The following is a 25053-nucleotide window of genomic DNA, read 5'->3' as shown; positions in this document are numbered from 1 at the left end:
GTATCTGAACAGAATCAAATCACATTATAGCTCTTTACACTATGAGCATTCAACAGAGATATCGTTTCATCAATGTAAGAAATGCCCCGCACTAATGCGCTCTCTTTTGTCTCAATGGAAAAATGACTCATGTATGGGAGGGTTCCATGGTGTAATGGTTAGCACTCTGGACTCTGAATCCAGCGATCCAAGTCCAAGCTCGGTGGGACCAGCTTGAATTATGAGATTTACTATTTCACCCATTTCTTAGAATTTGGTCTTGGAAAAACATAACGTCAATGTTTTATACTGATACTTATCAACGTATAAGTATGCATCTATGTATACATAGCTATATCCGTCTAGATAGCGATAAGACTATATAAAGAAATCAATTATTCATAAACATATGTATTGAAGCTGAAAACTAAAAACTGTTGTTTCCCATCCACAATTTAAACGTTAGGTTCATTTCCCCTCTCATCTATATGACCAGTAATGAGATAGTTAATTTTTGCTGATTTCTTATATGACAACATGCTTGACTTACACAGTGCATTTAATTGTGAATTTCTTTGAAAGAGAAATTCAGATTATTACCTTTGACACGTCTTTCGAAAGATTTTACTTTATGGTTATGGATTTACTTTAGAAAATCAGAGTGTAAATATATGTGTGTCTGAATTTCATGATTGTTATTCAAAACGTCATATCTTCTGTCCCCATAATACACAATTTGATTCCTCAAGTTTTGTTTTAATGAAGGATTTCCAATTAAAAAGTTCCATCTTCCCCTTATCAATAACAGTAAGATTTAAGAAAGTAATATCTTGCATCAGCCCCCTGTGATGAGTTTGAGAAAACAGAGTCAGCTCGCAAAATGTCTCATTATTTTGAGCCATTTAATTTCCATGTTTTCTAAAAGTTCTATCATTTGCTCACATCGAATAGACTTTCAGAATACAATCAATAGATTAATGTTTCACTCTACCCGTGTTAGATTTGTGATATTTATGAATACACTTGACAGAAAAAGATTTGATCAACAGTCATGAAAGTGGTCCCACCGAGATTTGAACTCGGATCCTTGGATTCAAAGTCCAAAGTGCTAACCATTACACCATGGAACCTCCCATGTGACAAGGGAGCAAATTGCTGCAGCAATGTGAACATTTCAAAGTTTTTAATGTTCTACAGTCAAAGACCAACAGAATGTTATTACTTTTCTATTCTGTTCAACTTTTGCATATTGAACTATGTTAGGGAAGGATGTTGCCCAGAGGACTCAAGTAACGCTATCACTCTGTTGAACAGTACTTTTTATGTGAGATACGATTTTGCAATAAAATATAAGATTCCCCCGTGAATGCAATCTCTTCTCTCAAAATGAAAAGCTCAACCTGGTACAGGTGGTTTGATGGTATCATGCTTAGCACTCTAGACTCTGAAAACCGGGATCTGAGTACAAATCACAGTGGGACTTATCTAAACTTTACGATTTTCTTTTCCATTCAGTTCTTAGAATTATTAATTGGAAAAACATCTCATTTACTTATAAACTTGTACATATCCACTTTACACGTATGTATCTCCCTATATCTTGCTATATGTCTCTGTATATTTATAGGACAACATAAACACATACATTATAAAAATGCATATAATTAGTAGAGGTGAAAATAATGAAAAGTTGTTGCCTCTCCACATTTGAAACATGAGCTTCTTCTCCTTACTCTTCTATATGTCATGAAATTGAGATAGTCACTTTTTACTCAATTTTGATCTAACAATATAGTTGATTTATACAAAGCATATCATATGATTTGTGAATAATCTTAAAAGAGAAAATTAGATCAGTACCTGTGAGGCCTCCAAGCAAAAGCTTATGTTTCACGATTGCAGATCGACTGTTGAAAATCAGCATGAAAAACGTTTTATTTCACAATTTCCATACTAATATACAAAAAACATTTGTACTATCTGAATGATACCGTCATTGTGGTTCTCTAGGTTTGATTTAAGAACACTTCTCTTTCAAAATGTGCTAAATTCGCCTTATCAATAGCGCAGAAAGCTTCAAAAAGGGATGCTGGGAATCAGGCCTCTGAAATGCATTTCAGAAAAACAGGATAGGATTTCTTAATGTCACACTATTTTGTGTAGGAATGTGATGTAAACGTATTATAATGTTTGTATTTCTGTAACTTGTTCAAGCTGATGGACGTTTTGAAAGGAATCAATAATTGTCTCTTTCAACCTACTGGTGTTGGATTTGAGCTATCAATAAACAAAGGTGACAGAAATAGAAAAGGTCAAGAGTAATAAAATAGTACCCCCAAGATTTGGACTGGTACCTTTGCATGCAAAGTCCAACGTGCCAATCATTGCTCTTTGGCGCAGCCCATTTGAGAGACAAAGAAATGGGTGTATTAGTTTGGAAATGTAAAATGTTTTAATATGTTACAGTCAAAGATGATCATTATGATATAACTTGCCTATCCTGATAAACGTTTGCATATTTAACACTGTTAAGGAGAATGTATCTGAACAGAATCAAATCACATTATAGCTCTTTACACTATGAGCATTCAACAGAGATATCGTTTCATCAATGTAAGAAATGCCCCGCACTAATGCGCTCTCTTTTGTCTCAATGGAAAAATGACTCATGTATGGGAGGGTTCCATGGTGTAATGGTTAGCACTCTGGACTCTGAATCCAGCGATCCAAGTCCAAGCTCGGTGGGACCTGTATGAATTATGAGATTTACTATTTCACCCATTTCTTAGAATTTGGTCTTGGAAAAACATAACGTCAATGTTTTATACTGATACTTATCAACGTATAAGTATGCATCTATGTATACATAGCTATATCCGTCTAGATAGCGATAAGACTATATAAAGAAATCAATTATTCATAAACATATGTATTGAAGCTGAAAACTAAAAACTGTTGTTTCCCATCCACAATTTAAACGTTAGGTTAATTTCCTCTCTCATCTATATGACCAGTAATGAGATAGTTAATTTTTGCTGATTTCTTATATGACAACATGCTTGACTTACACAGTGCATTTAATTGTGAATTTCTTTGAAAGAGAAATTCAGATTATTACCTTTGACACGTCTTTCGAAAGATTTTACTTTATGGTTATGGATTTACTTTAGAAAATCAGAGTGTAAATATATGTGTGTCTGAATTTCACGATTGTTATTCAAAACGTCATATCTTCTGTCCCCATAATACACAATTTGATTCCTCAAGTTTTGTTTTAATGAAGGATTTCCAATTAAAAAGTTCCATCTTCCCCTTATCAATAACAGTAAGATTTAAGAAAGTAATATCTTGCATCAGCCCCCTGTGATGAGTTTGAGAAAACAGAGTCAGCTCGCAAAATGTCTCATTATTTTGAGCCATTTAATTTCCATGTTTTCTAAAAGTTCTATCATTTGCTCACATCGAATAGACTTTCAGAATACAATCAATAAATTAATGTTTCACTCTACACGTGTTAGATTTGTGATATTTATGAATACACTTGACAGAAAAAGATTTGATCAACAGTCATGAAAGTGGTCCCACCGAGATTTGAACTCGGATCCTTGGATTCAAAGTCCAAAGTGCTAACCATTACACCATGGAACCTCCCATGTGACAAGGGAGCAAATTGCTGCAGCAATGTGAACATTTCAAAGTTTTTAATGTTCTACAGTCAAAGACCAACAGAATGTTATTACTTTTCTATTCTGTTCAACTTTTGCATATTGAACTATGTTAGGGAAGGATGTTGCCCAGAGGACTCAAGTAACGCTATCACTCTGTTGAACAGTACTTTTTATGTGAGATACGATTTTGCAATAAAATATAAGATTCCCCCGTGAATGCAATCTCTTCTCTCAAAATGAAAAGCTCAACCTGGTACAGGTGGTTTGATGGTATCATGCTTAGCACTCTAGACTCTGAAAACCGGGATCTGAGTACAAATCACAGTGGGACTTATCTAAACTTTACGATTTTCTTTTCCATTCAGTTCTTAGAATTATTAATTGGAAAAACATCTCATTTACTTATAAACTTGTACATATCCACTTTACACGTATGTATCTCCCTATATCTTGCTATATGTCTCTGTATATTTATAGGACAACATAAACACATACATTATAAAAATGCATATAATTAGTAGAGGTGAAAATAATGAAAAGTTGTTGCCTCTCCACATTTGAAACATGAGCTTCTTCTCCTTACTCTTCTATATGTCATGAAATTGAGATAGTCACTTTTTACTCAATTTTGATCTAACAATATAGTTGATTTATACAAAGCATATCATATGATTTGTGAATAATCTTAAAAGAGAAAATTAGATCAGTACCTGTGAGGCCTCCAAGCAAAAGCTTATGTTTCACGATTGCAGATCGACTGTTGAAAATCAGCATGAAAAACGTTTTATTTCACAATTTCCATACTAATATACAAAAAACATTTGTACTATCTGAATGATACCGTCATTGTGGTTCTCTAGGTTTGATTTAAGAACACTTCTCTTTCAAAATGTGCTAAATTCGCCTTATCAATAGCGCAGAAAGCTTCAAAAAGGGATGCTGGGAATCAGGCCTCTGAAATGCATTTCAGAAAAACAGGATAGGATTTCTTAATGTCACACTATTTTGTGTAGGAATGTGATGTAAACGTATTATAATGTTTGTATTTCTGTAACTTGTTCAAGCTGATGGACGTTTTGAAAGGAATCAATAATTGTCTCTTTCAACCTACTGGTGTTGGATTTGAGCTATGAATAAACAAAGGTGACAGAAATAGAAAAGGTCAAGAGTAATAAAATAGTACCCCCAAGATTTGGACTGGTACCTTTGCATGCATAGTCCAACGTGCCAATCATTGCTCTTTGGCGCAGCCCATGTGAGAGACAAAGAAATGGGTGTATTAGTTTGCAAATGTAAAATGTTTTAATATGTTACAGTCAAAGATGATCATTATGATATAACTTGCCTATCCTGATAAACGTTTGCATATTTAACACTGTTAAGGAGAATGTATCTGAACAGAATCAAATCACATTATAGCTCTTTACACTATGAGCATTCAACAGAGATATCGTTTCATCAATGTAAGAAATGCCCCCGCACTAATGCGCTCTCTTTTGTCTCAATGGAAAAATGACTAATGTATGGGAGGGTTCCATGGTGTAATGGTTAGCACTCTGGACTCTGAATCCAGCGATCCGAGTTCAAATCTTGGTGGGACCTGCTTGAATTATGAGATTTACTATTTCACCCATTTCTTAGAATTTGGTCTTGGAAAAACATAACGTCAATGTTTTATACTGATACTTATCAACGTATAAGTATGCATCTATGTATACATAGCTATATCCGTCTAGATAGCGATAAGACTATATAAAGAAATCAATTATTCATAAACATATGTATTGAAGCTGAAAACTAAAAACTGTTGTTTCCCATCCACAATTTAAACGTTAGGTTCATTTCCTCTCTCATCTATATGACCAGTAATGAGATAGTTAATTTTTGCTGATTTCTTATATGACAACATGCTTGACTTACACAGTGCATTTAATTGTGAATTTCTTTGAAAGAGAAATTGAGATTATTACCTTTGACACGTCTTTCGAAAGATATTACTTTATGGTTATGGATTTACTTTAGAAAATCAGAGTGTAAATATATGTGTGTCTGAATTTCACGATTGTTATTCAAAACGTCATATCTTCTGTCCCCATAATACACAATTTGATTCCTCAAGTTTTGTTTTAATGAAGGATTTCCAATTAAAAAGTTCCATCTTCCCCTTATCAATAACAGTAAGATTTAAGAAAGTAATATCTTGCATCAGCCCCCTGTGATGAGTTTGAGAAAACAGAGTCAGCTCGCAAAATGTCTCATTATTTTGAGCCATTTAATTTCCATGTTTTCTAAAAGTTCTATCATTTGCTCACATCGAATAGACTTTCAGAATACAATCAATAAATTAATGTTTCACTCTACACGTGTTAGATTTGTGATATTTATGAATACACTTGACAGAAAAAGATTTGATCAACAGTCATGAAAGTGGTCCCACCGAGATTTGAACTCGGATCCTTGGATTCAAAGTCCAAAGTGCTAACCATTACACCATGGAACCTCCCATGTGACAAGGGAGCAAATTGCTGCAGCAATGTGAACATTTCAAAGTTTTTAATGTTCTACAGTCAAAGACCAACAGAATGTTATTACTTTTCTATTCTGTTCAACTTTTGCATATTGAACTATGTTAGGGAAGGATGTTGCCCAGAGGACTCAAGTAACGCTATCACTCTGTTGAACAGTACTTTTTATGTGAGATACGATTTTGCAATAAAATATAAGATTCCCCCGTGAATGCAATCTCTTCTCTCAAAATGAAAAGCTCAACCTGGTACAGGTGGTTTGATGGTATCATGCTTAGCACTCTAGACTCTGAAAACCGGGATCTGAGTACAAATCACAGTGGGACTTATCTAAACTTTACGATTTTCTTTTCCATTCAGTTCTTAGAATTATTAATTGGAAAAACATCTCATTTACTTATAAACTTGTACATATCCACTTTACACGTATGTATCTCCCTATATCTTGCTATATGTCTCTGTATATTTATAGGACAACATAAACACATACATTACAAAAATGCATATAATTAGTAGAGGTGAAAATAATGAAAAGTTGTTGCCTCTCCACATTTGAAACATGAGCTTCTTCTCCTTACTCTTCTATATGTCATGAAATTGAGATAGTCACTTTTTACTCAATTTTGATCTAACAATATAGTTGATTTATACAAAGCATATCATATGATTTGTGAATAATCTTAAAAGAGAAAATTAGATCAGTACCTGTGAGGCCTCCAAGCAAAAGCTTATGTTTCACGATTTCAGATCGACTGTTGAAAATCAGCATGAAAAACGTTTTATTTCACAATTTCCATACTAATATACAAAAACATTTGTACTATCTGAATGATACCGTCATTGTGGTTCTCTAGGTTTGATTTAAGAACACTTCTCTTTCAAAATGTGCTAAATTCGCCTTATCAATAGCGCAGAAAGCTTCAAAAAGGGATGCTGGGAATCAGGCCTCTGAAATGCATTTCAGAAAAACAGGATAGGATTTCTTAATGTCACACTATTTTGTGTAGGAATGTGATGTAAACGTATTATAATGTTTGTATTTCTGTAACTTGTTCAAGCTGATGGACGTTTTGAAAGGAATCAATAATTGTCTCTTTCAACCTACTGGTGTTGGATTTGAGCTATCAATAAACAAAGGTGACAGAAATAGAAAAGGTCAAGAGTAATAAAATAGTACCCCCAAGATTTGGACTGGTACCTTTGCATGCATAGTCCAACGTGCCAATCATTGCTCTTTGGCGCAGCCCATGTGAGAGACAAAGAAATGGGTGTATTAGTTTGCAAATGTAAAATGTTTTAATATGTTACAGTCAAAGATGATCATTATGATATAACTTGCCTATCCTGATAAACGTTTGCATATTTAACACTGTTAAGGAGAATGTATCTGAACAGAATCAAATCACATTATAGCTCTTTACACTATGAGCATTCAACAGAGATATCGTTTCATCAATGTAAGAAATGCCCCGCACTAATGCGCTCTCTTTTGTCTCAATGGAAAAATGACTCATGTATGGGAGGGTTCCATGGTGTAATGGTTAGCACTCTGGACTCTGAATCCAGCGATCCAAGTCCAAGCTCGGTGGGACCAGCTTGAATTATGAGATTTACTATTTCACCCATTTCTTAGAATTTGGTCTTGGAAAAACATAACGTCAATGTTTTATACTGATACTTATCAACGTATAAGTATGCATCTATGTATACATAGCTATATCCGTCTAGATAGCGATAAGACTATATAAAGAAATCAATTATTCATAAACATATGTATTGAAGCTGAAAACTAAAAACTGTTGTTTCCCATCCACAATTTAAACGTTAGGTTCATTTCCCCTCTCATCTATATGACCAGTAATGAGATAGTTAATTTTTGCTGATTTCTTATATGACAACATGCTTGACTTACACAGTGCATTTAATTGTGAATTTCTTTGAAAGAGAAATTCAGATTATTACCTTTGACACGTCTTTCGAAAGATTTTACTTTATGGTTATGGATTTACTTTAGAAAATCAGAGTGTAAATATATGTGTGTCTGAATTTCATGATTGTTATTCAAAACGTCATATCTTCTGTCCCCATAATACACAATTTGATTCCTCAAGTTTTGTTTTAATGAAGGATTTCCAATTAAAAAGTTCCATCTTCCCCTTATCAATAACAGTAAGATTTAAGAAAGTAATATCTTGCATCAGCCCCCTGTGATGAGTTTGAGAAAACAGAGTCAGCTCGCAAAATGTCTCATTATTTTGAGCCATTTAATTTCCATGTTTTCTAAAAGTTCTATCATTTGCTCACATCGAATAGACTTTCAGAATACAATCAATAGATTAATGTTTCACTCTACCCGTGTTAGATTTGTGATATTTATGAATACACTTGACAGAAAAAGATTTGATCAACAGTCATGAAAGTGGTCCCACCGAGATTTGAACTCGGATCCTTGGATTCAAAGTCCAAAGTGCTAACCATTACACCATGGAACCTCCCATGTGACAAGGGAGCAAATTGCTGCAGCAATGTGAACATTTCAAAGTTTTTAATGTTCTACAGTCAAAGACCAACAGAATGTTATTACTTTTCTATTCTGTTCAACTTTTGCATATTGAACTATGTTAGGGAAGGATGTTGCCCAGAGGACTCAAGTAACGCTATCACTCTGTTGAACAGTACTTTTTATGTGAGATACGATTTTGCAATAAAATATAAGATTCCCCCGTGAATGCAATCTCTTCTCTCAAAATGAAAAGCTCAACCTGGTACAGGTGGTTTGATGGTATCATGCTTAGCACTCTAGACTCTGAAAACCGGGATCTGAGTACAAATCACAGTGGGACTTATCTAAACTTTACGATTTTCTTTTCCATTCAGTTCTTAGAATTATTAATTGGAAAAACATCTCATTTACTTATAAACTTGTACATATCCACTTTACACGTATGTATCTCCCTATATCTTGCTATATGTCTCTGTATATTTATAGGACAACATAAACACATACATTATAAAAATGCATATAATTAGTAGAGGTGAAAATAATGAAAAGTTGTTGCCTCTCCACATTTGAAACATGAGCTTCTTCTCCTTACTCTTCTATATGTCATGAAATTGAGATAGTCACTTTTTACTCAATTTTGATCTAACAATATAGTTGATTTATACAAAGCATATCATATGATTTGTGAATAATCTTAAAAGAGAAAATTAGATCAGTACCTGTGAGGCCTCCAAGCAAAAGCTTATGTTTCACGATTGCAGATCGACTGTTGAAAATCAGCATGAAAAACGTTTTATTTCACAATTTCCATACTAATATACAAAAAACATTTGTACTATCTGAATGATACCGTCATTGTGGTTCTCTAGGTTTGATTTAAGAACACTTCTCTTTCAAAATGTGCTAAATTCGCCTTATCAATAGCGCAGAAAGCTTCAAAAAGGGATGCTGGGAATCAGGCCTCTGAAATGCATTTCAGAAAAACAGGATAGGATTTCTTAATGTCACACTATTTTGTGTAGGAATGTGATGTAAACGTATTATAATGTTTGTATTTCTGTAACTTGTTCAAGCTGATGGACGTTTTGAAAGGAATCAATAATTGTCTCTTTCAACCTACTGGTGTTGGATTTGAGCTATCAATAAACAAAGGTGACAGAAATAGAAAAGGTCAAGAGTAATAAAATAGTACCCCCAAGATTTGGACTGGTACCTTTGCATGCAAAGTCCAACGTGCCAATCATTGCTCTTTGGCGCAGCCCATTTGAGAGACAAAGAAATGGGTGTATTAGTTTGGAAATGTAAAATGTTTTAATATGTTACAGTCAAAGATGATCATTATGATATAACTTGCCTATCCTGATAAACGTTTGCATATTTAACACTGTTAAGGAGAATGTATCTGAACAGAATCAAATCACATTATAGCTCTTTACACTATGAGCATTCAACAGAGATATCGTTTCATCAATGTAAGAAATGCCCCGCACTAATGCGCTCTCTTTTGTCTCAATGGAAAAATGACTCATGTATGGGAGGGTTCCATGGTGTAATGGTTAGCACTCTGGACTCTGAATCCAGCGATCCAAGTCCAAGCTCGGTGGGACCTGTATGAATTATGAGATTTACTATTTCACCCATTTCTTAGAATTTGGTCTTGGAAAAACATAACGTCAATGTTTTATACTGATACTTATCAACGTATAAGTATGCATCTATGTATACATAGCTATATCCGTCTAGATAGCGATAAGACTATATAAAGAAATCAATTATTCATAAACATATGTATTGAAGCTGAAAACTAAAAACTGTTGTTTCCCATCCACAATTTAAACGTTAGGTTCATTTCCTCTCTCATCTATATGACCAGTAATGAGATAGTTAATTTTTGCTGATTTCTTATATGACAACATGCTTGACTTACACAGTGCATTTAATTGTGAATTTCTTTGAAAGAGAAATTCAGATTATTACCTTTGACACGTCTTTCGAAAGATTTTACTTTATGGTTATGGATTTACTTTAGAAAATCAGAGTGTAAATATATGTGTGTCTGAATTTCACGATTGTTATTCAAAACGTCATATCTTCTGTCCCCATAATACACAATTTGATTCCTCAAGTTTTGTTTTAATGAAGGATTTCCAATTAAAAAGTTCCATCTTCCCCTTATCAATAACAGTAAGATTTAAGAAAGTAATATCTTGCATCAGCCCCCTGTGATGAGTTTGAGAAAACAGAGTCAGCTCGCAAAATGTCTCATTATTTTGAGCCATTTAATTTCCATGTTTTCTAAAAGTTCTATCATTTGCTCACATCGAATAGACTTTCAGAATACAATCAATAAATTAATGTTTCACTCTACACGTGTTAGATTTGTGATATTTATGAATACACTTGACAGAAAAAGATTTGATCAACAGTCATGAAAGTGGTCCCACCGAGATTTGAACTCGGATCCTTGGATTCAAAGTCCAAAGTGCTAACCATTACACCATGGAACCTCCCATGTGACAAGGGAGCAAATTGCTGCAGCAATGTGAACATTTCAAAGTTTTTAATGTTCTACAGTCAAAGACCAACAGAATGTTATTACTTTTCTATTCTGTTCAACTTTTGCATATTGAACTATGTTAGGGAAGGATGTTGCCCAGAGGACTCAAGTAACGCTATCACTCTGTTGAACAGTACTTTTTATGTGAGATACGATTTTGCAATAAAATATAAGATTCCCCCGTGAATGCAATCTCTTCTCTCAAAATGAAAAGCTCAACCTGGTACAGGTGGTTTGATGGTATCATGCTTAGCACTCTAGACTCTGAAAACCGGGATCTGAGTACAAATCACAGTGGGACTTATCTAAACTTTACGATTTTCTTTTCCATTCAGTTCTTAGAATTATTAATTGGAAAAACATCTCATTTACTTATAAACTTGTACATATCCACTTTACACGTATGTATCTCCCTATATCTTGCTATATGTCTCTGTATATTTATAGGACAACATAAACACATACATTATAAAAATGCATATAATTAGTAGAGGTGAAAATAATGAAAAGTTGTTGCCTCTCCACATTTGAAACATGAGCTTCTTCTCCTTACTCTTCTATATGTCATGAAATTGAGATAGTCACTTTTTACTCAATTTTGATCTAACAATATAGTTGATTTATACAAAGCATATCATATGATTTGTGAATAATCTTAAAAGAGAAAATTAGATCAGTACCTGTGAGGCCTCCAAGCAAAAGCTTATGTTTCACGATTGCAGATCGACTGTTGAAAATCAGCATGAAAAACGTTTTATTTCACAATTTCCATACTAATATACAAAAAACATTTGTACTATCTGAATGATACCGTCATTGTGGTTCTCTAGGTTTGATTTAAGAACACTTCTCTTTCAAAATGTGCTAAATTCGCCTTATCAATAGCGCAGAAAGCTTCAAAAAGGGATGCTGGGAATCAGGCCTCTGAAATGCATTTCAGAAAAACAGGATAGGATTTCTTAATGTCACACTATTTTGTGTAGGAATGTGATGTAAACGTATTATAATGTTTGTATTTCTGTAACTTGTTCAAGCTGATGGACGTTTTGAAAGGAATCAATAATTGTCTCTTTCAACCTACTGGTGTTGGATTTGAGCTATGAATAAACAAAGGTGACAGAAATAGAAAAGGTCAAGAGTAATAAAATAGTACCCCCAAGATTTGGACTGGTACCTTTGCATGCATAGTCCAACGTGCCAATCATTGCTCTTTGGCGCAGCCCATGTGAGAGACAAAGAAATGGGTGTATTAGTTTGCAAATGTAAAATGTTTTAATATGTTACAGTCAAAGATGATCATTATGATATAACTTGCCTATCCTGATAAACGTTTGCATATTTAACACTGTTAAGGAGAATGTATCTGAACAGAATCAAATCACATTATAGCTCTTTACACTATGAGCATTCAACAGAGATATCGTTTCATCAATGTAAGAAATGCCCCCGCACTAATGCGCTCTCTTTTGTCTCAATGGAAAAATGACTAATGTATGGGAGGGTTCCATGGTGTAATGGTTAGCACTCTGGACTCTGAATCCAGCGATCCGAGTTCAAATCTTGGTGGGACCTGCTTGAATTATGAGATTTACTATTTCACCCATTTCTTAGAATTTGGTCTTGGAAAAACATAACGTCAATGTTTTATACTGATACTTATCAACGTATAAGTATGCATCTATGTATACATAGCTATATCCGTCTAGATAGCGATAAGACTATATAAAGAAATCAATTATTCATAAACATATGTATTGAAGCTGAAAACTAAAAACTGTTGTTTCCCATCCACAATTTAAACGTTAGGTTCATTTCCTCTCTCATCTATATGACCAGTAATGAGATAGTTAATTTTTGCTGATTTCTTATATGACAACATGCTTGACTTACACAGTGCATTTAATTGTGAATTTCTTTGAAAGAGAAATTGAGATTATTACCTTTGACACGTCTTTCGAAAGATATTACTTTATGGTTATGGATTTACTTTAGAAAATCAGAGTGTAAATATATGTGTGTCTGAATTTCACGATTGTTATTCAAAACGTCATATCTTCTGTCCCCATAATACACAATTTGATTCCTCAAGTTTTGTTTTAATGAAGGATTTCCAATTAAAAAGTTCCATCTTCCCCTTATCAATAACAGTAAGATTTAAGAAAGTAATATCTTGCATCAGCCCCCTGTGATGAGTTTGAGAAAACAGAGTCAGCTCGCAAAATGTCTCATTATTTTGAGCCATTTAATTTCCATGTTTTCTAAAAGTTCTATCATTTGCTCACATCGAATAGACTTTCAGAATACAATCAATAAATTAATGTTTCACTCTACACGTGTTAGATTTGTGATATTTATGAATACACTTGACAGAAAAAGATTTGATCAACAGTCATGAAAGTGGTCCCACCGAGATTTGAACTCGGATCCTTGGATTCAAAGTCCAAAGTGCTAACCATTACACCATGGAACCTCCCATGTGACAAGGGAGCAAATTGCTGCAGCAATGTGAACATTTCAAAGTTTTTAATGTTCTACAGTCAAAGACCAACAGAATGTTATTACTTTTCTATTCTGTTCAACTTTTGCATATTGAACTATGTTAGGGAAGGATGTTGCCCAGAGGACTCAAGTAACGCTATCACTCTGTTGAACAGTACTTTTTATGTGAGATACGATTTTGCAATAAAATATAAGATTCCCCCGTGAATGCAATCTCTTCTCTCAAAATGAAAAGCTCAACCTGGTACAGGTGGTTTGATGGTATCATGCTTAGCACTCTAGACTCTGAAAACCGGGATCTGAGTACAAATCACAGTGGGACTTATCTAAACTTTACGATTTTCTTTTCCATTCAGTTCTTAGAATTATTAATTGGAAAAACATCTCATTTACTTATAAACTTGTACATATCCACTTTACACGTATGTATCTCCCTATATCTTGCTATATGTCTCTGTATATTTATAGGACAACATAAACACATACATTACAAAAATGCATATAATTAGTAGAGGTGAAAATAATAAAAAGTTGTTGCCTCTCCACATTTGAAACATGAGCTTCTTCTCCTTACTCTTCTATATGTCATGAAATTGAGATAGTCACTTTTTACTCAATTTTGATCTAACAATATAGTTGATTTATACAAAGCATATCATATGATTTGTGAATAATCTTAAAAGAGAAAATTAGATCAGTACCTGTGAGGCCTCCAAGCAAAAGCTTATGTTTCACGATTTCAGATCGACTGTTGAAAATCAGCATGAAAAACGTTTTATTTCACAATTTCCATACTAATATACAAAAACATTTGTACTATCTGAATGATACCGTCATTGTGGTTCTCTAGGTTTGATTTAAGAACACTTCTCTTTCAAAATGTGCTAAATTCGCCTTATCAATAGCGCAGAAAGCTTCAAAAAGGGATGCTGGGAATCAGGCCTCTGAAATGCATTTCAGAAAAACAGGATAGGATTTCTTAATGTCACACTATTTTGTGTAGGAATGTGATGTAAACGTATTATAATGTTTGTATTTCTGTAACTTGTTCAAGCTGATGGACGTTTTGAAAGGAATCAATAATTGTCTCTTTCAACCTACTGGTGTTGGATTTGAGCTATCAATAAACAAAGGTGACAGAAATAGAAAAGGTCAAGAGTAATAAAATAGTACCCCCAAGATTTGGACTGGTACCTTTGCATGCATAGTCCAACGTGCCAATCATTGCTCTTTGGCGCAGCCCATGTGAGAGACAAAGAAATGGGTGTATTAGTTTGCAAATGTAAAATGTTTTAATATGTTACAGTCAAAGATGATCATTATGATATAACTTGCCTATCCTGATAAACGTTTGCATATTTAACACTGTTAAGGAGAATGTATCTGAACAGAATCAAATCACATTATAGCTCTTTACACTATGAGCATTCAACAGAGATATCGTTTCATCAATGTAAGAAATGCCCCGCACTAATGCGCTCTCTTTTGTCTCAATGGAAAAATGACTCATGTATGGGAGGGTTCCATGGTGTAATGGTTAGCACTCTGGACTCTGAATCCAGCGATCCAAGTCCAAGCTCGGTGGGACCAGCTTGAATTATGAGATTTACTATTTCACCCATTTCTTAGAATTTGGTCTTGGAAAAACATAACGTCAATGTTTTATACTGATACTTATCAACGTATAAGTATGCATCTATGTATACATAGCTATATCCGTCTAGATAGCGATAAGACTATATAAAGAAATCAATTATTCATAAACATATGTATTGAAGCTGAAAACTAAAAACTGTTGTTTCCCATCCACAATTTAAACGTTAGGTTCATTTCCCCTCTCATCTATATGACCAGTAATGAGATAGTTAATTTTTGCTGATTTCTTATATGACAACATGCTTGACTTACACAGTGCATTTAATTGTGAATTTCTTTGAAAGAGAAATTCAGATTATTACCTTTGACACGTCTTTCGAAAGATTTTACTTTATGGTTATGGATTTACTTTAGAAAATCAGAGTGTAAATATATGTGTGTCTGAATTTCATGATTGTTATTCAAAACGTCATATCTTCTGTCCCCATAATACACAATTTGATTCCTCAAGTTTTGTTTTAATGAAGGATTTCCAATTAAAAAGTTCCATCTTCCCCTTATCAATAACAGTAAGATTTAAGAAAGTAATATCTTGCATCAGCCCCCTGTGATGAGTTTGAGAAAACAGAGTCAGCTCGCAAAATGTCTCATTATTTTGAGCCATTTAATTTCCATGTTTTCTAAAAGTTCTATCATTTGCTCACATCGAATAGACTTTCAGAATACAATCAATAGATTAATGTTTCACTCTACCCGTGTTAGATTTGTGATATTTATGAATACACTTGACAGAAAAAGATTTGATCAACAGTCATGAAAGTGGTCCCACCGAGATTTGAACTCGGATCCTTGGATTCAAAGTCCAAAGTGCTAACCATTACACCATGGAACCTCCCATGTGACAAGGGAGCAAATTGCTGCAGCAATGTGAACATTTCAAAGTTTTTAATGTTCTACAGTCAAAGACCAACAGAATGTTATTACTTTTCTATTCTGTTCAACTTTTGCATATTGAACTATGTTAGGGAAGGATGTTGCCCAGAGGACTCAAGTAACGCTATCACTCTGTTGAACAGTACTTTTTATGTGAGATACGATTTTGCAATAAAATATAAGATTCCCCCGTGAATGCAATCTCTTCTCTCAAAATGAAAAGCTCAACCTGGTACAGGTGGTTTGATGGTATCATGCTTAGCACTCTAGACTCTGAAAACCGGGATCTGAGTACAAATCACAGTGGGACTTATCTAAACTTTACGATTTTCTTTTCCATTCAGTTCTTAGAATTATTAATTGGAAAAACATCTCATTTACTTATAAACTTGTACATATCCACTTTACACGTATGTATCTCCCTATATCTTGCTATATGTCTCTGTATATTTATAGGACAACATAAACACATACATTATAAAAATGCATATAATTAGTAGAGGTGAAAATAATGAAAAGTTGTTGCCTCTCCACATTTGAAACATGAGCTTCTTCTCCTTACTCTTCTATATGTCATGAAATTGAGATAGTCACTTTTTACTCAATTTTGATCTAACAATATAGTTGATTTATACAAAGCATATCATATGATTTGTGAATAATCTTAAAAGAGAAAATTAGATCAGTACCTGTGAGGCCTCCAAGCAAAAGCTTATGTTTCACGATTGCAGATCGACTGTTGAAAATCAGCATGAAAAACGTTTTATTTCACAATTTCCATACTAATATACAAAAAACATTTGTACTATCTGATTGATACCGTCATTGTGGTTCTCTAGGTTTGATTTAAGAACACTTCTCTTTCAAAATGTGCTAAATTCGCCTTATCAATAGCGCAGAAAGCTTCAAAAAGGGATGCTGGGAATCAGGCCTCTGAAATGCATTTCAGAAAAACAGGATAGGATTTCTTAATGTCACACTATTTTGTGTAGGAATGTGATGTAAACGTATTATAATGTTTGTATTTCTGTAACTTGTTCAAGCTGATGGACGTTTTGAAAGGAATCAATAATTGTCTCTTTCAACCTACTGGTGTTGGATTTGAGCTATCAATAAACAAAGGTGACAGAAATAGAAAAGGTCAAGAGTAATAAAATAGTACCCCCAAGATTTGGACTGGTACCTTTGCATGCAAAGTCCAACGTGCCAATCATTGCTCTTTGGCGCAGCCCATTTGAGAGACAAAGAAATGGGTGTATTAGTTTGGAAATGTAAAATGTTTTAATATGTTACAGTCAAAGATGATCATTATGATATAACTTGCCTATCCTGATAAACGTTTGCATATTTAACACTGTTAAGGAGAATGTATCTGAACAGAATCAAATCACATTATAGCTCTTTACACTATGAGCATTCAACAGAGATATCGTTTCATCAATGTAAGAAATGCCCCGCACTAATGCGCTCTCTTTTGTCTCAATGGAAAAATGACTCATGTATGGGAGGGTTCCATGGTGTAATGGTTAGCACTCTGGACTCTGAATCCAGCGATCCAAGTCCAAGCTCGGTGGGACCTGTATGAATTATGAGATTTACTATTTCACCCATTTCTTAGAATTTGGTCTTGGAAAAACATAACGTCAATGTTTTATACTGATACTTATCAACGTATAAGTATGCATCTATGTATACATAGCTATATCCGTCTAGATAGCGATAAGACTATATAAAGAAATCAATTATTCATAAACATATGTATTGAAGCTGAAAACTAAAAACTGTTGTTTCCCATCCACAATTTAAACGTTAGGTTCATTTCCTCTCTCATCTATATGACCAGTAATGAGATAGTTAATTTTTGCTGATTTCTTATATGACAACATGCTTGACTTACACAGTGCATTTAATTGTGAATTTCTTTGAAAGAGAAATTCAGATTATTACCTTTGACACGTCTTTCGAAAGATTTTACTTTATGGTTATGGATTTACTTTAGAAAATCAGAGTGTAAATATATGTGTGTCTGAATTTCACGATTGTTATTCAAAACGTCATATCTTCTGTCCCCATAATACACAATTTGATTCCTCAAGTTTTGTTTTAATGAAGGATTTCCAATTAAAAAGTTCCATCTTCCCCTTATCAATAACAGTAAGATTTAAGAAAGTAATATCTTGCATCAGCCCCCTGTGATGAGTTTGAGAAAACAGAGTCAGCTCGCAAAATGTCTCATTATTTTGAGCCATTTAATTTCCATGTTTTCTAAAAGTTCTATCATTTGCTCACATCGAATAGACTTTCAGAATACAATCAATAAATTAATGTTTCACTCTACACGTGTTAGATTTGTGATATTTATGAATACACTTGACAGAAAAAGATTTGATCAACAGTCATGAAAGTGGTCCCACCGAGATTTGAACTCGGATCCTTGGATTCAAAGTCCAAAGTGCTAACCATTACACCATGGAACCTCCCATGTGACAAGGGAGGAAATTGCTGCAGCAATGTGAACATTTCAAAGTTTTTAATGTTCTACAGTCAAAGACCAACAGAATGTTATTACTTTTCTATTCTGTTCAACTTTTGCATATTGAACTATGTTAGGGAAGGATGTTGCCCAGAGGACTCAAGTAACGCTATCACTCTGTTGAACAGTACTTTTTATGTGAGATACGATTTTGCAATAAAATATAAGATTCCCCCGTGAATGCAATCTCTTCTCTCAAAATGAAAAGCTCAACCTGGTACAGGTGGTTTGATGGTATCATGCTTAGCACTCTAGACTCTGAAAACCGGGATCTGAGTACAAATCACAGTGGGACTTATCTAAACTTTACGATTTTCTTTTCCATTCAGTTCTTAGAATTATTAATTGGAAAAACATCTCATTTACTTATAAACTTGTACATATCCACTTTACACGTATGTATCTCCCTATATCTTGCTATATGTCTCTGTATATTTATAGGACAACATAAACACATACATTACAAAAATGCATATAATTAGTAGAGGTGAAAATAATGAAAAGTTGTTGCCTCTCCACATTTGAAACATGAGCTTCTTCTCCTTACTCTTCTATATGTCATGAAATTGAGATAGTCACTTTTTACTCAATTTTGATCTAACAATATAGTTGATTTATACAAAGCATATCATATGATTTGTGAATAATCTTAAAAGAGAAAATTAGATCAGTACCTGTGAGGCCTCCAAGCAAAAGCTTATGTTTCACGATTTCAGATCGACTGTTGAAAATCAGCATGAAAAACGTTTTATTTCACAATTTCCATACTAATATACAAAAACATTTGTACTATCTGAATGATACCGTCATTGTGGTTCTCTAGGTTTGATTTAAGAACACTTCTCTTTCAAAATGTGCTAAATTCGCCTTATCAATAGCGCAGAAAGCTTCAAAAAGGGATGCTGGGAATCAGGCCTCTGAAATGCATTTCAGAAAAACAGGATAGGATTTCTTAATGTCACACTATTTTGTGTAGGAATGTGATGTAAACGTATTATAATGTTTGTATTTCTGTAACTTGTTCAAGCTGATGGACGTTTTGAAAGGAATCAATAATTGTCTCTTTCAACCTACTGGTGTTGGATTTGAGCTATCAATAAACAAAGGTGACAGAAATAGAAAAGGTCAAGAGTAATAAAATAGTACCCCCAAGATTTGGACTGGTACCTTTGCATGCATAGTCCAACGTGCCAATCATTGCTCTTTGGCGCAGCCCATGTGAGAGACAAAGAAATGGGTGTATTAGTTTGCAAATGTAAAATGTTTTAATATGTTACAGTCAAAGATGATCATTATGATATAACTTGCCTATCCTGATAAACGTTTGCATATTTAACACTGTTAAGGAGAATGTATCTGAACAGAATCAAATCACATTATAGCTCTTTACACTATGAGCATTCAACAGAGATATCGTTTCATCAATGTAAGAAATGCCCCGCACTAATGCGCTCTCTTTTGTCTCAATGGAAAAATGACTCATGTATGGGAGGGTTCCATGGTGTAATGGTTAGCACTCTGGACTCTGAATCCAGCGATCCAAGTCCAAGCTCGGTGGGACCAGCTTGAATTATGAGATTTACTATTTCACCCATTTCTTAGAATTTGGTCTTGGAAAAACATAACGTCAATGTTTTATACTGATACTTATCAACGTATAAGTATGCATCTATGTATACATAGCTATATCCGTCTAGATAGCGATAAGACTATATAAAGAAATCAATTATTCATAAACATATGTATTGAAGCTGAAAACTAAAAACTGTTGTTTCCCATCCACAATTTAAACGTTAGGTTCATTTCCTCTCTCATCTATATGACCAGTAATGAGATAGTTAATTTTTGCTGATTTCTTATATGACAACATGCTTGACTTACACAGTGCATTTAATTGTGAATTTCTTTGAAAGAGAAATTCAGATTATTACCTTTGACACGTCTTTCGAAAGATTTTACTTTATGGTTATGGATTTACTTTAGAAAATCAGAGTGTAAATATATGTGTGTCTGAATTTCATGATTGTTATTCAAAACGTCATATCTTCTGTCCCCATAATACACAATTTGATTCCTCAAGTTTTGTTTTAATGAAGGATTTCCAATTAAAAAGTTCCATCTTCCCCTTATCAATAACAGTAAGATTTAAGAAAGTAATATCTTGCATCAGCCCCCTGTGATGAGTTTGAGAAAACAGAGTCAGCTCGCAAAATGTCTCATTATTTTGAGCCATTTAATTTCCATGTTTTCTAAAAGTTCTATCATTTGCTCACATCGAATAGACTTTCAGAATACAATCAATAGATTAATGTTTCACTCTACCCGTGTTAGATTTGTGATATTTATGAATACACTTGACAGAAAAAGATTTGATCAACAGTCATGAAAGTGGTCCCACCGAGATTTGAACTCGGATCCTTGGATTCAAAGTCCAAAGTGCTAACCATTACACCATGGAACCTCCCATGTGACAAGGGAGCAAATTGCTGCAGCAATGTGAACATTTCAAAGTTTTTAATGTTCTACAGTCAAAGACCAACAGAATGTTATTACTTTTCTATTCTGTTCAACTTTTGCATATTGAACTATGTTAGGGAAGGATGTTGCCCAGAGGACTCAAGTAACGCTATCACTCTGTTGAACAGTACTTTTTATGTGAGATACGATTTTGCAATAAAATATAAGATTCCCCCGTGAATGCAATCTCTTCTCTCAAAATGAAAAGCTCAACCTGGTACAGGTGGTTTGATGGTATCATGCTTAGCACTCTAGACTCTGAAAACCGGGATCTGAGTACAAATCACAGTGGGACTTATCTAAACATTACGATTTTCTTTTCCATTCAGTTCTTAGAATTATTAATTGGAAAAACATCTCATTTACTTATAAACTTGTACATATCCACTTTACACGTATGTATCTCCCTATATCTTGCTATATGTCTCTGTATATTTATAGGACAACATAAACACATACATTATAAAAATGCATATAATTAGTAGAGGTGAAAATAATGAAAAGTTGTTGCCTCTCCACATTTGAAACATGAGCTTCTTCTCCTTACTCTTCTATATGTCATGAAATTGAGATAGTCACTTTTTACTCAATTTTGATCTAACAATATAGTTGATTTATACAAAGCATATCATATGATTTGTGAATAATCTTAAAAGAGAAAATTAGATCAGTACCTGTGAGGCCTCCAAGCAAAAGCTTATGTTTCACGATTGCAGATCGACTGTTGAAAATCAGCATGAAAAACGTTTTATTTCACAATTTCCATACTAATATACAAAAAACATTTGTACTATCTGAATGATACCGTCATTGTGGTTCTCTAGGTTTGATTTAAGAACACTTCTCTTTCAAAATGTGCTAAATTCGCCTTATCAATAGCGCAGAAAGCTTCAAAAAGGGATGCTGGGAATCAGGCCTCTGAAATGCATTTCAGAAAAACAGGATAGGATTTCTTAATGTCACACTATTTTGTGTAGGAATGTGATGTAAACGTATTATAATGTTTGTATTTCTGTAACTTGTTCAAGCTGATGGACGTTTTGAAAGGAATCAATAATTGTCTCTTTCAACCTACTGGTGTTGGATTTGAGCTATCAATAAACAAAGGTGACAGAAATAGAAAAGGTCAAGAGTTATAAAATAGTACCCCCAAGATTTGGACTGGTACCTTTGCATGCAAAGTCCAACGTGCCAATCATTGCTCTTTGGCGCAGCCCATTTGAGAGACAAAGAAATGGGTGTATTAGTTTGGAAATGTAAAATGTTTTAATATGTTACAGTCAAAGATGATCATTTTGATATAACTTGCCTATCCTGATAAACGTTTGCATATTTAACACTGTTAAGGAGAATGTATCTGAACAGAATCAAATCACATTATAGCTCTTTACACTATGAGCATTCAACAGAGATATCGTTTCATCAATGTAAGAAATGCCCCGCACTAATGCGCTCTCTTTTGTCTCAATGGAAAAATGACTCATGTATGGGAGGGTTCCATGGTGTAATGGTTAGCACTCTGGACTCTGAATCCAGCGATCCAAGTCCAAGCTCGGTGGGACCTGTATGAATTATGAGATTTACTATTTCACCCATTTCTTAGAATTTGGTCTTGGAAAAACATAACGTCAATGTTTTATACTGATACTTATCAACGTATAAGTATGCATCTATGTATACATAGCTATATCCGTCTAGATAGCGATAAGACTATATAAAGAAATCAATTATTCATAAACATATGTATTGAAGCTGAAAACTAAAAACTGTTGTTTCCCATCCACAATTTAAACGTTAGGTTCATTTCCTCTCTCATCTATATGACCAGTAATGAGATAGTTAATTTTTGCTGATTTCTTATATGACAACATGCTTGACTTACACAGTGCATTTAATTGTGAATTTCTTTGAAAGAGAAATTCAGATTATTACCTTTGACACGTCTTTCGAAAGATTTTACTTTATGGTTATGGATTTACTTTAGAAAATCAGAGTGTAAATATATGTGTGTCTGAATTTCACGATTGTTATTCAAAACGTCATATCTTCTGTCCCCATAATACACAATTTGATTCCTCAAGTTTTGTTTTAATGAAGGATTTCCAATTAAAAAGTTCCATCTTCCCCTTATCAATAACAGTAAGATTTAAGAAAGTAATATCTTGCATCAGCCCCCTGTGATGAGTTTGTGAAAACAGAGTCAGCTCGCAAAATGTCTCATTATTTTGAGCCATTTAATTTCCATGTTTTCTAAAAGTTCTATCATTTGCTCACATCGAATAGACTTTCAGAATACAATCAATAAATTAATGTTTCACTCTACCCGTGTTAGATTTGTGATATTTATGAATACACTTGACAGAAAAAGATTTGATCAACAGTCATGAAAGTGGTCCCACCGAGATTTGAACTCGGATCCTTGGATTCAAAGTCCAAAGTGCTAACCATTACACCATGGAACCTCCCATGTGACAAGGGAGCAAATTGCTGCAGCAATGTGAACATTTCAAAGTTTTTAATGTTCTACAGTCAAAGACCAACAGAATGTTATTACTTTTCTATTCTGTTCAACTTTTGCATATTGAACTATGTTAGGGAAGGATGTTGCCCAGAGGACTCAAGTAACGCTATCACTCTGTTGAACAGTACTTTTTATGTGAGATACGATTTTGCAATAAAATATAAGATTCCCCCGTGAATGCAATCTCTTCTCTCAAAATGAAAAGCTCAACCTGGTACAGGTGGTTTGATGGTATCATGCTTAGCACTCTAGACTCTGAAAACCGGGATCTGAGTACAAATCACAGTGGGACTTATCTAAACTTTACGATTTTCTTTTCCATTCAGTTCTTAGAATTATTAATTGGAAAAACATCTCATTTACTTATAAACTTGTACATATCCACTTTACACGTATGTATCTCCCTATATCTTGCTATATGTCTCTGTATATTTATAGGACAACATAAACACATACATTATAAAAATGCATATAATTAGTAGAGGTGAAAATAATGAAAAGTTGTTGCCTCTCCACATTTGAAACATGAGCTTCTTCTCCTTACTCTTCTATATGTCATGAAATTGAGATAGTCACTTTTTACTCAATTTTGATCTAACAATATAGTTGATTTATACAAAGCATATCATATGATTTGTGAATAATCTTAAAAGAGAAAATTAGATCAGTACCTGTGAGGCCTCCAAGCAAAAGCTTATGTTTCACGATTGCAGATCGACTGTTGAAAATCAGCATGAAAAACGTTTTATTTCACAATTTCCATACTAATATACAAAAAACATTTGTACTATCTGAATGATACCGTCATTGTGGTTCTCTAGGTTTGATTTAAGAACACTTCTCTTTCAAAATGTGCTAAATTCGCCTTATCAATAGCGCAGAAAGCTTCAAAAAGGGATGCTGGGAATCAGGCCTCTGAAATGCATTTCAGAAAAACAGGATAGGATTTCTTAATGTCACACTATTTTGTGTAGGAATGTGATGTAAACGTATTATAATGTTTGTATTTCTGTAACTTGTTCAAGCTGATGGACGTTTTGAAAGGAATCAATAATTGTCTCTTTCAACCTACTGGTGTTGGATTTGAGCTATCAATAAACAAAGGTGACAGAAATAGAAAAGGTCAAGAGTAATAAAATAGTACCCCCAAGATTTGGACTGGTACCTTTGCATGCAAAGTCCAACGTGCCAATCATTGCTCTTTGGCGCAGCCCATTTGAGA

The 25053-nt window shown here is 34.0% G+C and overlaps 12 non-coding genes across 12 annotated transcripts; 2 read left to right on the top strand and 10 right to left on the bottom strand.

The window, feature by feature from the left end:
• Nucleotides 1–1037: 1037 nt before the first annotated feature.
• Nucleotides 1038–1109, bottom strand: TRNAQ-UUG (transfer RNA glutamine (anticodon UUG)). The gene has a single exon. It is a non-coding gene; the product is annotated as a tRNA-Gln (tRNA).
• A 2446-nt stretch (nt 1110–3555) lies between these two features.
• Nucleotides 3556–3627, bottom strand: TRNAQ-UUG (transfer RNA glutamine (anticodon UUG)). Its single transcript has one exon. It is a non-coding gene; the product is annotated as a tRNA-Gln (tRNA).
• Nucleotides 3628–5177: 1550 nt separating this feature from the next.
• On the top strand, nt 5178–5249 carry TRNAQ-CUG (transfer RNA glutamine (anticodon CUG)). Its single transcript has one exon. It is a non-coding gene; the product is annotated as a tRNA-Gln (tRNA).
• Nucleotides 5250–6075: 826 nt separating this feature from the next.
• TRNAQ-UUG (transfer RNA glutamine (anticodon UUG)) lies at nt 6076–6147 on the bottom strand. The gene has a single exon. It is a non-coding gene; the product is annotated as a tRNA-Gln (tRNA).
• A 2445-nt stretch (nt 6148–8592) lies between these two features.
• Nucleotides 8593–8664, bottom strand: TRNAQ-UUG (transfer RNA glutamine (anticodon UUG)). Its single transcript has one exon. It is a non-coding gene; the product is annotated as a tRNA-Gln (tRNA).
• Nucleotides 8665–11110: 2446 nt separating this feature from the next.
• Nucleotides 11111–11182, bottom strand: TRNAQ-UUG (transfer RNA glutamine (anticodon UUG)). Its single transcript has one exon. It is a non-coding gene; the product is annotated as a tRNA-Gln (tRNA).
• Nucleotides 11183–12732: 1550 nt separating this feature from the next.
• On the top strand, nt 12733–12804 carry TRNAQ-CUG (transfer RNA glutamine (anticodon CUG)). The gene has a single exon. It is a non-coding gene; the product is annotated as a tRNA-Gln (tRNA).
• An 826-nt stretch (nt 12805–13630) lies between these two features.
• Nucleotides 13631–13702, bottom strand: TRNAQ-UUG (transfer RNA glutamine (anticodon UUG)). The gene has a single exon. It is a non-coding gene; the product is annotated as a tRNA-Gln (tRNA).
• Nucleotides 13703–16147: 2445 nt separating this feature from the next.
• Nucleotides 16148–16219, bottom strand: TRNAQ-UUG (transfer RNA glutamine (anticodon UUG)). Its single transcript has one exon. It is a non-coding gene; the product is annotated as a tRNA-Gln (tRNA).
• A 2446-nt stretch (nt 16220–18665) lies between these two features.
• TRNAQ-UUG (transfer RNA glutamine (anticodon UUG)) lies at nt 18666–18737 on the bottom strand. The gene has a single exon. It is a non-coding gene; the product is annotated as a tRNA-Gln (tRNA).
• A 2445-nt stretch (nt 18738–21182) lies between these two features.
• TRNAQ-UUG (transfer RNA glutamine (anticodon UUG)) lies at nt 21183–21254 on the bottom strand. The gene has a single exon. It is a non-coding gene; the product is annotated as a tRNA-Gln (tRNA).
• A 2446-nt stretch (nt 21255–23700) lies between these two features.
• Nucleotides 23701–23772, bottom strand: TRNAQ-UUG (transfer RNA glutamine (anticodon UUG)). The gene has a single exon. It is a non-coding gene; the product is annotated as a tRNA-Gln (tRNA).
• Nucleotides 23773–25053: the final 1281 nt, after the last annotated feature.

The sequence above is a fragment of the Lissotriton helveticus genome, chromosome 4_1 (assembly GCF_964261635.1).
Source record: "Lissotriton helveticus chromosome 4_1, aLisHel1.1, whole genome shotgun sequence".
Lineage (NCBI taxonomy): Eukaryota > Metazoa > Chordata > Amphibia > Caudata > Salamandridae > Lissotriton > Lissotriton helveticus.
Note: the sequence above shows the minus strand (reverse complement) of the source record. Positions and strands in the feature narration are given on the sequence as shown.